The following is a 15,672-nucleotide window of genomic DNA, read 5'->3' as shown; positions in this document are numbered from 1 at the left end:
AATATATATATTATAAATATATATGACATATATGCGTACATATATCTAATTAACTAAAATATGTGTAACATGAATAAATTAAAGAAAAATTAAAAAAAATTAAAGAGAATAGTTTAAGAATATCATAGTATAACTTTTAAAATAACTGAAAATCACTAATATAAGTAAATATTATAATTTTATGTTATATGCTTTTAAGCAAATCATATTTCATAAAAATCGAAAAAACAACCAAATCTAACTCAATGATTAGCAATGATTTGCAATTTCAGTCTATCACATTCAAACTTCTATTGAAAGCTTTTTATTCATTGCATGATCCAAAGATCTAACAAAGCAGAAAACATGAAAAATATTTCGTTTATAATTAATTTTTATTCGAAACAAATTAGCTCTTGATACAAGTTAGGAATATCGAAAAGATGTAACGACAAATTTTGTACCTGGTATATTTTATTTGTAATTTAACACTCTATTAAAATACAATCGACTCCCCTATAACACTGTTGATTTTTCCGTTTTATATGAATTCCATGTTGTATGAGTCACTTAGATTTTACAAATACGTTCACTGCCCAGCACACGTATTTGTAAAATCTAAGTGACTCATACAATATGGAATTCATATAAAACGGAAAAATCAACAGTGTTACAGGGGAGTCGACTGTATTTTAATAGAGTGTTAAATTACAAATAAAATATACCAGGTACAAAATTTGTCGTTACATCTTTTCGATATTCCTAACTTGTATCAAGAGCTAATTTGTTTCGAATAAAAATTAATTATAAACGAAATATTTTTCATGTTTTCTGCTTTGTTAGATCTTTGGATCATGCAATGAATAAAAAGCTTTCAATAGAAGTTTGAATGTGATAGACTGAAATTGCAAATCATTGCTAATCATTGAGTTAGATTTGGTTGTTTTTTCGATTTTTATGAAATATGATTTGCTTAAAAGCATATAACATAAAATTATAATATTTACTTATATTAGTGATTTTCAGTTATTTTAAAAGTTATACTATGATATTCTTAAACTATTCTCTTTAATTTTTTTTAATTTTTCTTTAATTTATTCATGTTACACATATTTTAGTTAATTAGATATATGTACGCATATATGTCATATATATTTATAATATATATATTTTGTAATATGTTTGTTTCTATATGTATTAAATATATATGCAGACAAATATATATATTATCATATATAATAATTTCTATTATAGTATTAATTATTATAAAGAAGATTTTAAAAATTTAGAAAAAATTAATTTTGTTATAACTTATTTTAAGATTATTTTTATTTTTAAATTTTATAAAATCATCAATCTTGATGTATTCGTTTATAAATCGAGAAACTTTGTAATAAAATATTTTATTATCTTTTCATCTTATAATCATAATATAAGTGAATTTTCTGACAATTTTAACAGTCTTTTCATACGTATTTTTAAAATTAAAGTGTAAATATATGTGAATTTTTCAGATACAAATATAAAATTCGACATCTTTAATTATCGATAATATAATGAAACATTTTATTAAATTTTATATTTTTTTACATATTTACTATATTCTATGCGTTATTTTTATGATATATTATATAGTTAATAGTCTATATATAGAAATATAAAATATATGTGGTGTAAAAACCACTTCATAACCAAGTTAACTTTTGAAAGATTTCTTATGAATAAATCTAATGTTATTTCAAATCGGTTATTCACCCAATTTTTTTCATCACAAACCAATCTCCGTATTTCCTCGTGGAATATCCAAAGCTATTTATTCCTCTTCTTCACTTTTACCAATTTTTATGAATTTTTTTCTTTTTTTCTTTTTTTTCGTTTGACATCTGCAAGATAACAACGTCTTGTTGAAACTTAATCAATGATTTCATTAGTTCAAAGTAGAATTTGGAGAAATTTTGTTTATCAACAAGTTTTTTTTTTTTCATTTTCTTACCAGTTTAGATATAAAATTTAATTAATAAATATTGTGTTTTTTACGTGTAATTTAAATATTAAAAATATTCTGTTCATTATATGTGGAAAGCCTCTGTTTAAGGTTGAAAGTACTGTATGTACATTTAAATTTTATTGAATTTATAAGAAATTTAATTATTAACGATTTTCTAAATTTTAAATTAGTAAAATTTAACTAAAAGTTTTTGAATTATAATTAATTTATATCAGTCAATGAAAAATATATTTTTTGGTCATAAGATTGAAGCTCTGCTCTTCAATTTATGTATTTTTATTATGTACTGATAAATCACAATAGCAACATTGTAGAATTATTAATTCATCTCATGTAAAGTATAATGATATTTTATGACAATAAATTTATCTACAAAATATATGACACTCCTTCTATAATCGAAAGAGATACAATAAGCGGAAAATTGTTTCTGAGTGTAACACCCGTATTTACATACATTTATTCATATTCAAATTTAAGAAATATTGCTTTTACTCAGAGTTATGAATATTAAAATGCGGTTAAATATGTTAATATTATAAAAAAATACCTATATTTATATCAAATGTTTACATGTAATCCAGGAAATTTAATTTCTATGAATTAAATTATAACCTTTTATGTTTAAAAATACATTTATGAATTTTAATTTGAAATATTAATTTAAGCATATCACTTTTGGAATTTAATTTATAAATAGAGTTCTGTAATTTTGTAAGCTATTATTTTTATTTAAAATTGTATAAGTTTGATTATTTTAATCTTTCATTTGTTATGTTTATCACGAAATATCAAGATGATGAAAGGAGGGAGATGAGTGAGATGTCCAAGTTACAATATAGAATCTCTAGAGACATAGAAGTAAAGTTCGATTCTCACTTGTGGAATATCACTAAGGAAAAGCGATGCAGAAAAAGAATACAGAAAAATAATTCTGTAGTAATTCTATCCGAAATAAACATCGTGTTTTCATTAGATTCGCAAAATAAAATTTAAAGTGCCTGGTATTGGCCATTATGTAATGACATCACAAATCATATAATCAAGATAGAGGAATAAGCGATTGCACCATATCGTTAGTATAGTGAACAATTTGTTTGTCTTTGAGCTGTGGATGAAGATATTTTAAAACCCCTTCTACAAACGATTCGATAAATCCCAGATTGCTATTTCTTTTACTCTCCGTTTTCTTTCGAAATTCTTAATATGTAGGCTAGACCACGCGTGACGATGACGTACTGTACATCTCAAGTTGATTGGTATTGGTTTAAGAAATTTTTACTAAATTCCGTAGAGAAAAAGTTAAAACTTGTTCAATTCGATTTTATGTACTATGTTTTGTACTATGGACATGGAAAGTTTCTATAAATTCTGTTTTTAGAATTCCATAAGCAAGAACGGAGTTAACTATGAAAAAAATTGGTGCAGAGCGGTCAAAGCCTTCGGAAGAGTAAAGAGAATAGATAAATATTCTATTTTACATATAGGTTAAATAAACTCATAGTACTTAAAATAGGTTACATTATACAAAAGCTTATTAATGTCAATAAAAATTTACTGCTGATAAGATATAATTAAGTACATTCTGATGTAATTTTAAGAATGTTCACGTATTTATTAATAGCAGTTTACCTAAATTAAAAATTGATTTTGAAATTTGTATAATATTTTAAAATATTTACACGTGAAATACAATAATAATAACAATATACAGTTAAAATGGCAGATATTTTTTAAAGTTACAAATTGTAAATTGAAAATTATATTTAAAATTATATGAAAATTTTTAATGAAATACTTCTAAAAAATACTTCCAATTGCTTAAAAATATCCAAACAATTGATTATACACGATCTATTGTCTAAATTTGGAAAGCAAAAGTCAGCAAAGATATTGATTTCAAACTTCAACATATTGTATACATTGGGGAATATACATTTCTACGAGTTTATTAGATACTAAAAAGCGTTGAAAATTTTTACTAAAGTGGATTATTATCTATAAAATAATCCGATTAATATCAATTCCTGGCATCAAGATTTTATTCATTGGAATTTATTTAATTCTTAGAAATTAAATCAAATATTTTTGACGAATGATAAATAACTGTTCGAAATTGTCTTTCAATATTAGTATTTATTTGTAATTTATAATTAAAATATAAAATATGTGAAGAATTTAAACATAAAATAATAATTATAAATTGTGTTCTTTATGATATTTTATAGATTTAGAAGATCTTAAATATAATATTATTAATATTACTATTTGTTATAAGTTTAAACTAAAAATTTATACTTGAAAATAAACAACACAATCTATACTTCATTAATATTTTAATAATTTCAGAATTAAGTATTGAAATTAAAAGAATGTTTTAAAATTATATTTTAAATTTTAAATGAAATATTTAAATTCTGAAAAACTTATGAAATTAAAGGAAAGCTTTGCATTATCTAAAGTCTAAATGAGACCTTATTTTCCAAACATATTATAATATTAAGGATAGAATTAAACTTCGTCAATATATTAATATTTATTGAATACACTTAATCTTCTCATGACATATTTGATCATTATCAAATTTAAAATCTAATATATGTGATAATAAGTTTAGATTAGTCATTATATATAACCTTTTGATTTTGATTAAGCTTCGACTATTACTACTTAAATAAATATTATTATTATGCATTAACTTTTACGATTTATTTTAAAATTTATTCTGATTTTTTTGCAAATTTATTAATGGAATTTGAATAATAAAATACTTTCAAATAGTTGTTTTAAAAATATTTAAATACTCCTTGAAAATCACTCTTAAAAATAATTTGTTTTTACGTAATACATGCCTTATGGACGATTTTTGGGTTTAAATAAGAAATATAAAATATTATTTAAAGTATAACATATTTATTGATTATTTAAATTTTTTTTAGAATTAAACAAAAAACAATATCGGTTAAATGTCTTCTTTAGAAAACAATACACGATTTTGCTTTCAAAATAACATTTTCCATTAGTGTGTGTTATATCTTTTTTTGGTTTTTCATCAATTCTTTCCACACTATTTTGCTTCAGTTCATGAAGTATTACAAATCACTCTACTTCTATATCCCGTTATACGACCATGCTCAGCGGTGATTTGCATTGTTTTCATGCGAATGTGGATTTTGATTTCAACGAAGAATTGTGTTAACAGAACTAAACGTTTGAAATTCTAAAAACTACAGTAATCTTCATAATATTTTTAAATAAAGATATACTGTACCAGATTTTACCCTACGTTTTAGTTGATCAAGATCATCTATATTAAATATATATACTATTAATAGGCAATTATAGGTCATTTTGAAAATTATTGTTTTTATTTTTGTTTCATTAATTTTGCCTTTTTTTTATAAATGTTAATTTAGATTTTATTCTAATATATATTAAAATAACATTCTATAATAAAGAAAACGTTATTATTTTATGCTGTTAACATGTTCTATGCGTATGGAATGTTGTAAATTTTTATAGTAATAATATTTATTTGATTCTTTCGTAAAATACAGAATTCAAACGACTTCTCAAATATCTCATATTATTACCAACTGGTATACGGCTTTACTACTTTTACAATTTTTTACATCGAAAATGTCTATTATTCGAAACGTTTATAGGTTTAAAGGTAGAGAAATTGCTAACTCAATATGTGCAAGTAACAAAATCTTCCGACATTTTTATTAATAAAATAAACAGTAGAAAATATTAAAATTTCCATGAATAGAATTGCAAATGAGCAAATTTACCAACTTTTTTACCTTAAAATTTAATTTAAATAGATTAATTTAGTAAGAACAGATTTTTAATGGTTTTGATTAAAATTTTACAATTTTAATTTGCTTTAAAAATGAAAAAAGTGAAAGAAATAGAAAGTTTCGATAAGACATTTAATAATAAAATAACGGTGAATGCAAAACTTCAAATTTATATTTGAAGCTGATATTTGTAAATGAAGAAAATTTAAGCTTAAGAGATAATACAGCATAATAAATTCATAAAAAATCAGGGCTGTGGAGTCGCGTAAAAATCTACCGACTCCGACTCCGACCAGGGGCAGACTTGTTACCGAAAAAAACGCGGAAATTCTGATGTCATCACGTGACCTCAGAATAAAAGATTCAATAAATAGAGTTCTAATAAAGATAGAACGTAGAAACTTTTTATTCCAAAGATAAAAGACTTCTCTAAGTAATATATAAATATGTATTCGATAATTTTTACTTTTCCGGGTGTAATGTATAACAGAGGGAAAGTGTAGTGCTCGGTCAAAAATGACCCCTCCCAAATTTTTACATTTTCGGACTCGGGACACCTTGAAATTTCGAGATATGCAAAAGATTCGAGGTTTTTTTCTATATGTGTGGATGTTAGACTGTGTGTGGGGGGCATGATTTCGTTCACCCTGTTTGAAGCCTAATAATTTCTATGGTCATAGTGGTCAGAATCAGAGTCAGATGGTTTAACACAGGAGTTAGTTATTAAGCGTCAAAGTGATTGAACTAAATTGTGTCCCATATACATTCGAACATCTTAGGCGAGAACATCTTAACGGGGTTTTACTGTACTACTATAAAATGCCAAAAAAGCTTACTTTGAGGGTAGAGACGAGTTTTATTTTATTTTTTTTTAAATTTTGAACGCTAATAACAAGTAAAATATTCATTAAGAGTTATGACACATGACCACTTTTATGTCTTCATCCTGTAGATCTTTATTTAAGAACCAAAATTTAACAGTATTAATGCCCCTTTATACGCAGGCTACAGTGACACATTTCGTTTCTTAAACTTTACCCATTCTGAGATATTGTTTCATATCTCAGAACTGAAAATAAAGAAATTAAACAAATTAGACACCAACACACACGCGCGCGAATTTTTCCCCTTTTATTGACTTTTTGAGATTCCGGTGGTCTGCAAACGTGTAGATTTGCAAAAATAAATATATAAATAAAATAAAATAAAAAATAAAAAGTTGGAGAGTCATAGTTGACCGATTCCATACTTTTCCGTTTTATATACATAACAAGTTGGGAAGTAAAAAGGAGTCGGAGTCGGCGGATTTTTTGACGACTCCGACTCCGACTCAGACTCCGGCTAAAGCATCCAAACGCCACGACTCCGATTCCGACACCACAACCCTGTAAAAAATGTTAAATGTTTATTTAAGTAATTCTAAATATGAATTCCGTAAGAATAATTTTAAATTTAAAGCAAATAATAGACGTTTTATCTACAAACTTATAAAGAAATTTAATTATTTAAATATGATAGCTCGTTATCATATTTAGATAATTAATAGTCTTGAATATAGAAAATTATTATTAAAAGTAACAAATCAAAGTATCTTATTAATTCATCATAATTTTAATTTATATTGATCGTTGGTCTTACCGTTCATATCATCAAGAAATCCACTTATTCATATAAAATGAAATGAATTGAAGTATCAAAATATAACTAAAAACATATTTACTTTTATAATAAATAGCGTACCATTAATGTTAAGGAATATAATCACTAATATCTATTTTTATATCTATAAATCTGTAAATATTGCGTTTTTTGAAATTCAAGTACTGGATCTTATCGATCTTTCTCTATATAACCTGTTTTTTGAAGCGTTAATGGTTTTCACATTACTGTTTCTAATAGTGAATTGCATTATCTAATAAATCAAGTCAAAATACTGGTCTTTACCTTTATCCATATGTACTTTACAAAAGATCTCATTTTACAATTTCGTAAATCCGGCAACAACTTAAGTAAACTTTGCAGATCCTCTGAAGTACAACATTATTAAATGATAGTGGTAAAATGGTGTAAAATGTCTAATGAATATTTATTATTATACTAATTACATATGATGATATTAGTTAAATGTTTTTCATGTTTTAAGTTTTACTTTAATTAGATTCTAACAATAGTGTAATCGTTGGAAAAGTGGATAAAACTACTAAACAATTTTGGTTCGAGTTCGAATCTGGGGTTAGCCGCATGGTCTATCAGAATTTTGAAACTTAAAGTGGAATCAGTTTCTTATTCTCTCCAAGGAGTACTTTCCTCCTGGAAGACATACCTCCTGGGTAGATCATCGTTTTTTGTTGCCTTATAAACAAATACTAAACTTAACTGACGAAAATCCATCATTAATAAAACAAATAAATTATTAATTCAATTATTGATAACATCATAAACTGTTGTTATGAAAAATCTACGATACCAAAATTTTAGATTCTTTAGTGGTACAGACTTAAAATTATATTGTTTAAACGTTTATTAATGAAATCATTCGTTAAAAATCCTTTGTTATTCTTTTTAATAGGGCGAGTTATATATATATATATATATATATCACTCATCTATTAGGATGTCTTTTGCTACATCAATAATTTTTCTAAATAAAAATTAAACATTAAATTGTATTACTTCGTATTATTATTTCTAGAGACTTAAAATACATTTCATAAATATACATCTAGTCAGAGTAATAAGCATTTATAACATTATATTTATATATTTATGCCCAATTGAACTTTTCTAGCTAATTAAATTAATTTTTTGGTAAAATATTTATCAATTTCTCTCCACTTTGATTGTATAACAATTTTAAACTTTTTTACGACTGTATATTGCTTGCCATTTGTGTACATAGCCCTAGAGACATCTCAACGTTTTTTATTTGCTGGATCATTTCTATTTGCTTCATCATTTCAATACCATTGCTTAGAAATCACTCAAAAACTGAATTAACATTGTGCACTGGGGCATTGTCTTATTGATAAATACGGAATGGTCCAGCATTTTTTTTTTTTTACAAAAAGATACAATATATGTCTGTAACATTTCTTGATAGTGTACAGCATTAATTTGCTCATTCACAAACGCAATATTGCGTTTGTGAATGAGCAAACTGTAAAGAAATTATAAACTCAAGTGAAATTTCTGTGTTTTAATTTTTTTCATCCACATTTAATTGTTGCTATATGAAATGATTTTAATTAGTCTTAAGAATTTATAATGAAATAAACAAGTCTTTGTTTTGTATCATTTTAATAAACAATCAAAAATTTGAATTGTTACAATTTTTGTTGTAGACAATTTATAAACTCAAGGTGAAAATCTTATTATTACAGTTGAATGGAACAATCCACTATGCATGTATTTATGTAAATTAGTATGTGTAACATTTTGGGTGAGTCTAAGAATTCAAACTAAAAAAGTGACAAAAATGCCAAGGGGAGTAACCCTTACTGAAAGTGAGGTACGAAAAATCTATTTCTTTAAGGGAAAAGGATGGCCAACTCGAAAAATTGCTTCGAAACTTGGTAGATCTCAAACTGCAGTACAAATTGTACTAAAAAGGGTGACAATTATAACAAAATTAAACGCACAGGACGAAAACCAAGTCTGCATCCTCGTGACCGTCGCCGCATTGCTAGTCTTGCAACAAATGAATCATTGTCTACTCGTGAGATAATGTAGTTTTACCAACTCCAGTGTCCCACCAAACTGTGTGGAAAAGCTTGAGAAAGAATAAAACAATAAACTTTATGAAATTGAAGTCCAAACCAAAGCTAACAAAGTTACATCAATCAACAAGGCTGCAATGGGCAAAAGATCATGTTACCTGGACAACTGAATGGAGAAAAATAGTTTTCTCAGATGAGAAAAAGTTTAACCTAGATGGCCCGGATGGCCAAGCATATTATTGGCATGATACAAGAAAGAATCCCAGGGTCAAATTCAGTAGACAACAAGGTGGAGGTTCAGTAATGATCTGGGCAGCAAAAAAACAGATTTGGCATTTATTAATGGGCGAATGAATTCTGAGATGTACCAAGCTATGTTATATGAACATCTAATCCCATTTGGTCCTCTCATTGGTAGACAAGACTGGATCTATCAACAGGACAATGCATCTGTTCACAAGTCAGCCAGTACTACAAAGTGGTTTTCACGTAAAAAAATTAAAGTTATGGTTTGGCCAGCACATAATCCAGACCTTAATCCCATTGAAAACCTTTGGAGTCAACTTGTGGCATTAGTTTATCGCCGTGGAAAACAATACAATGCATCTGATGAGCTTAAAGTTGCATTGTATAATGCCTGGGACAAAATTAAACTAAGTGACATTCGAAACCTGGTTGATTCAATGCCTAAACGAGTTGTGGAGGTAATTGAAAACAAGGGAGGGTCCACAAAGTATTAAAAACGTACTAAATCACCCTTGAGTTTATAAATTGTTTACAACAAAAAATTGTAACAATTCAAATTTTTGATTATTTATTAAAATGATACAATACAAAGAGTTGTTTATTTCATTATAAATTCTTAAGACTAACTAAAATCATTTCATATAGCAACAATTAAATGTGGATGAAAAGAAATTAAAATACAGAAATTTCACTTGAATTTATAATTTCTTTACAAACTTTATTCGTCTTGCCGTTCGATCATAATGCTGTCACACCATTACTGATCCAGAAGTGTCCTTTTTGTCTCAACTCATGCCAATATTATTCCAGTTGTCAGACTCATCGAGGTCAAACGTTTTCCTTCAGTCAATTCAATCGGCTTCCAATCTTCACTCCAGGTCATCATTTCTTCATCCTACTTCAATCATTTCCTGGTTCGCTAGGTTGATGCATGCGAATGCTTACATTTATAGTTCTCACCTAATTTCAAAAAGTTGTTAATTATATTATGTAGCCTATACAATATCACTGAAATTTGTAAATATTTATGGTGATTGCTTCAAATCTGATACTTGCACCTTTTCAAACTCAGTTTACAGTAATCAGCATACAATTGATTTTCTAACATTTTATTCACTCTAGACAGTTATAAAACAAGTAAAATCATGCTGTATTCTCGCTTCACTACGTCATTTAGATCTGTTATATTTAAAATATGTATAACAAAATGATTTTCTTTAAATTACTTGATAGAAAGATTGGAGCTATATTTATGAAACCAAAAAGACTAATTTAATTAATGAAAACTTTAACTAAAAATCAATACTTTTAGTTAATGACTGATAATATATACACATTACTAATATATTAATTTAAAATATTAGTTTATTCTACAACATAAATATTATTACATTTCATGCTTTTTCTCTTTTTTTTGCATACTAGACTAAATTGTTTGTGGACCTATATTTACGAAATACATCTTACATCTATGGAATCCGTTATTCTTCGACATTTTAAATAAAAAATTTCTATTAATAAGATTAAAAACGACCATTATTGTCAACGCTAAGGAAACAATATTCAATAAAGAATTATCAAATAATTTTTAAAATATTTATAAATGATATAAATTTTTTGAATGTATTAAATAAAATGTTTTTTATTCTATAATATAAGAATGGATTGCATTCATATCTCGTAACCTAGGAGTTCGTCTTTAAAAATTAAAGGAACTTATTATAAATGTTGTAGTATATGAAAATTTTCTGTAATAACATTCAGTCATTCTTAAGAATTTCGGCAACTTTACATAAGTTGTTCATATAAGAAAGAAAAGTTTCAGTCATTTCTCACATCACATTTTATGAAAAGTTTCAAAGAGATATCAAATTAATATTGGTTGTATTATCGCTTTATCTAAAATATTACTTTAATTCAATGAAACTTCAGATATTAGATTCCCTAAGAAGGAATTCAATTTCATTTTGCATCTTAAAAAAAATCATTCGTTTCATCATATCTGGATTCGTTTCAATCTCTCACAAATTTGATATTTTTTTCTTTTTTTTTTTTTTGTATGAAATGATTAAGTAAACTTTCTAACTTTCCGAACTGATTGGAATTGCAACATGTTTGGAGATAGATTACTTTTATATCCATTTGCGAAACTAAAAAAAAGCGTAATGATTCAATTAATTACTGTTTAATTGTCTTCCTCTCAATTATAAGAAACATTTTACCGTTATTGGGTATTTGGTTTAAAAAAGAAAAAGAACATTTCGGCCATTAATGTACCAAAGCGAGAATTAAACAGTGATAGATTTGTAAAAGGATTGTAAAGAAATCGTTAATTTTCTAATTTGTTTATGCTTTTTACATGTAAAAAATACGCATGACTTTAAATAGACATAATCTTAAAAATAAAATGCTCATTTGATGATTGATTTATTTAAATTTTTGATTAATGAGACAATTATTCATAAAAATTTAATCAATGATAGTTAGTTCTTAAAATTTTTAAAAATTAATAATATTAATCATAACTTTAAACTTTTAATATAATTTTTTCATTATATTGAGGGTTTAAAAACTTTTAATTTTAAAGACTTGAGATAATTATTATTATTTTTTAAAAATATTTTATGCTTTATTTTCCGCAAAAAGACTGAAAGTATTGTAGGAAAATTTACTCTTTACATTAATATGCAATGTTATATCTCATATCTTAAACATAAGCTTAACAATAAGTTATAAAATCACAACTTTTCTCAGCTCTTCAATGATAACTATCTATTCTATATAACTATATAAAAGTATAACCAGTATATCTTCATCGTATAGCTTTGTACCTAGTTATATATTCATCAAGATGTGTAAAAGAGAAATAAGATTGAAATATGAATACATTAGTTGTTATTATAAGGGTAGCCAAATGAAAAATGAACACACATTAGAACTCGCAAACATTTATTGCAAATTTAAAAGAAATATCTATGTTTGTTTAGGCAAATATCTCTGCGTCTCGCAAATAGATCAATGCCCCTCGCGTAGAATTTTGGTAGCTGCTGGTAAAAAAAATTTTTGATCATATCCTTCACCTTATTGTCTGACATGAAAAGCCTTTGCAAAGCTTTCTTGAGAGGTTCGAAAATGTGAAAGTGAAATGACGACAGTTTAGGACTATATGTCGGACGTTCTAGTGTCTCCCAGCGGAATTTCTCTAACATGACACTGGTTGCCCTTGCTATATGGGGTCGGCCATTGTCGTGAAGCAAGATGACTTTTTGTGAGAAGAGTCCTAGGAATTTTGATTTATTACTTTGCGCAGCCGCGACTGAGTTTCACGAAAGCATTCTGTATTTATCGTTGTTTGTGGTGGCATAAAGTCAACTAATAGCGATTGATGCAGTGTAGATTACTGTGTGTCCTTGATCCAATCTCGGATTATCCTGAGTTGACTTGCAGTTTTGATTGTAATTCTTGCATCAATTATTCACTGCTGTTTGTTCTACACAATGTTCTCCATAAACGTGCTTCATTCATCTACAGATGTCGGCACTCTTATTCCCTTCAGCCACTAAAAACACTGTCATCGTAAATAACGTAACATTAATCTGCTGATTACTGGAAATAAAATCTATTCCCGCGAATACTTAATGCAGCACACGCTTCGTCTATGTTGAGCTTGTCAGGTGGCCCACCAATGGTTACTTTGCATGATGAAATATGACAAGAGTCCACTTTTCATTGGGCAACTCTTACAGTTATTTTAACGAAGTAATTTATTTTCGTGGTTGTTTATAAATTCCAATATAATAAAANTTCTCGATTCTGAATGAAGAACTTCAAAATATTTTGTATTCTGTCCTCAATTTGTAATATTTTCAAAGTTAATATATTCAATTCAATTTACATATAGGCCTATATAATATATATATATAACTAAATATATTTCATTATGTGATATTGCTAGAAATTTGATTTCAAAATATTTCAAAATTAAATATCAATTTTGAAACTTCCAGTATATATAAAAAATGACGAAAACAGACAAACTATAGAAGGTAAAATAGAAATTACGATTGATAAAAATTATTTGGTAAAATTAACGATACGTAGAGAAATATTTCATTTAAATACTGAAATAAAAATAAATTGATGATGACGAGAAATTTAAATTTGTTTTTTGAAACCGTGTCCTGTTTTATATTTGTGGCGTAGTAAACACTAGTATTGTGTTTTATTCCAAAGACACATGGCAAATTTTCCATCAAATTTCTTTATTAGTTGAGTCGACTCAACTAATAAAGAAATTTGATGGAAAATTTGCCATGTGTCTTTGGAATAAAACACAATACTAGTGTTTACTACGCCACAAATATAAAACAGGACACGGTTTCAAAAAACAAATTTAAATTTCTCGTCATCATCAATTTATTTTTATTTCAGTATTTAAATGAAATATTTCTCTACGTATCGTTAATTTTACCAAATAATTTTTATCAATCGTAATTTCTATTTTACCTTCTATAGTTTGTCTGTTTTCGTCATTTTTTATATATACTGGAAGTTTCAAAATTGATATTTAATTTTGAAATATTTTGAAATCAAATTTCTAGCAATATCACATAATGAAATATATTTAGTTATATATATATATTATATAGGCCTATATGTAAATTGAATTGAATATATTAACTTTGAAAATATTACAAATTGAGGACAGAATACAAAATATTTTGAAGTTCTTCATTCAGAATCGAGAATACAATTAACATTAGAGAAGTCGATCTTTCTTTTGAGGTTCTAGTAATATGTGTTTCTATTCAGGTTTTCTTTCATACTAGACCATAACGAGAATATTTAAAAATCATTAATGTCATGTTATTCTCAAAATTTATTTTAAAATATATTCAAATTTTAAGCTAAGAGAATTGCAAAATTGAATTCTATTAGCAAATTTTTAAATAAAGTTAAATTGACATTTACATAAATTTTTGCCATTTCTTCATTGTCAAACACAATTTTAACTGCAAGTAAAACAATGAATTTTTCATATAATCAATAAAGCAGTAAACAATAATACAGTTTATTACTGTAAAGTTTATTATTGTTTGATTTCCAGATGAACAAACTTTTGCACTCTCAAGAAATGCTTCCATAATTTTTAATTAGATTTAACCGAAATTAAAATATTGAAAAATCAATAAACCGCGAATGATTTAATCTTGATCGATTGATTTTTTTATTAAGTGTGTTAAAGTAAAAGCAAAATTAATTTTAATTATTTATTATGAAAAAAATAATTTCAAATCTTATTTCTACCAGTTACATAAACTTAAAGAAATGTTGAATTATAATTTATTATTCTTTAATAATAATACATTGATCTTATATAAATATCAAAACGTTTTGATATTATTTAAACTTTTCTTCAGTATTTTGTTCTATAAAATTAAATTATAATTTTTTTCTGGCAATTTTCACATGTACAGGTAACCCCCGTATAACACGGTAGTTACGTTCCAAAAAATTGCCGTGTTATGAACTAATACGAAAAGGAGGGTTAGGTTCCAAAAATTAAAAAACATGCTACTATATTTTCATAATTAAGATAAATATCTTCATTAAAATTTTTTAAGTGATACATCTATATATATAATCGAGACGAGTTGATAATAATAATAATAAGCGCAGAGCCCAAACGGTTAGGAGTTGAAAGCTGAAATTTGGTACACAGATAGGGTACGTCACGAAAACGCACACTAAGAAGGGATTTTTCGAAATTCCCCCGGGGGGAGAAAGACAGGATTAAGTCTTAACACTTCCATCAACAATGGAAGTGCTAAGTAACAATGGAAGTGCTAAGTAACAATGGAAGTGTCAACAATGGAAGTGTTACGTAACAATGGAATTGTTAAGAGAAAGCGACGTGCAA

Source organism: Centruroides sculpturatus, unplaced genomic scaffold (genome assembly GCF_000671375.1).
Source record: "Centruroides sculpturatus isolate CEXI.00-Female unplaced genomic scaffold, Cexi_2.0 scaffold627, whole genome shotgun sequence".
In the NCBI taxonomy this organism is placed as follows: Eukaryota; Metazoa; Arthropoda; class Arachnida; order Scorpiones; family Buthidae; genus Centruroides; species Centruroides sculpturatus.
This window is presented reverse-complemented; position numbering follows the sequence as displayed.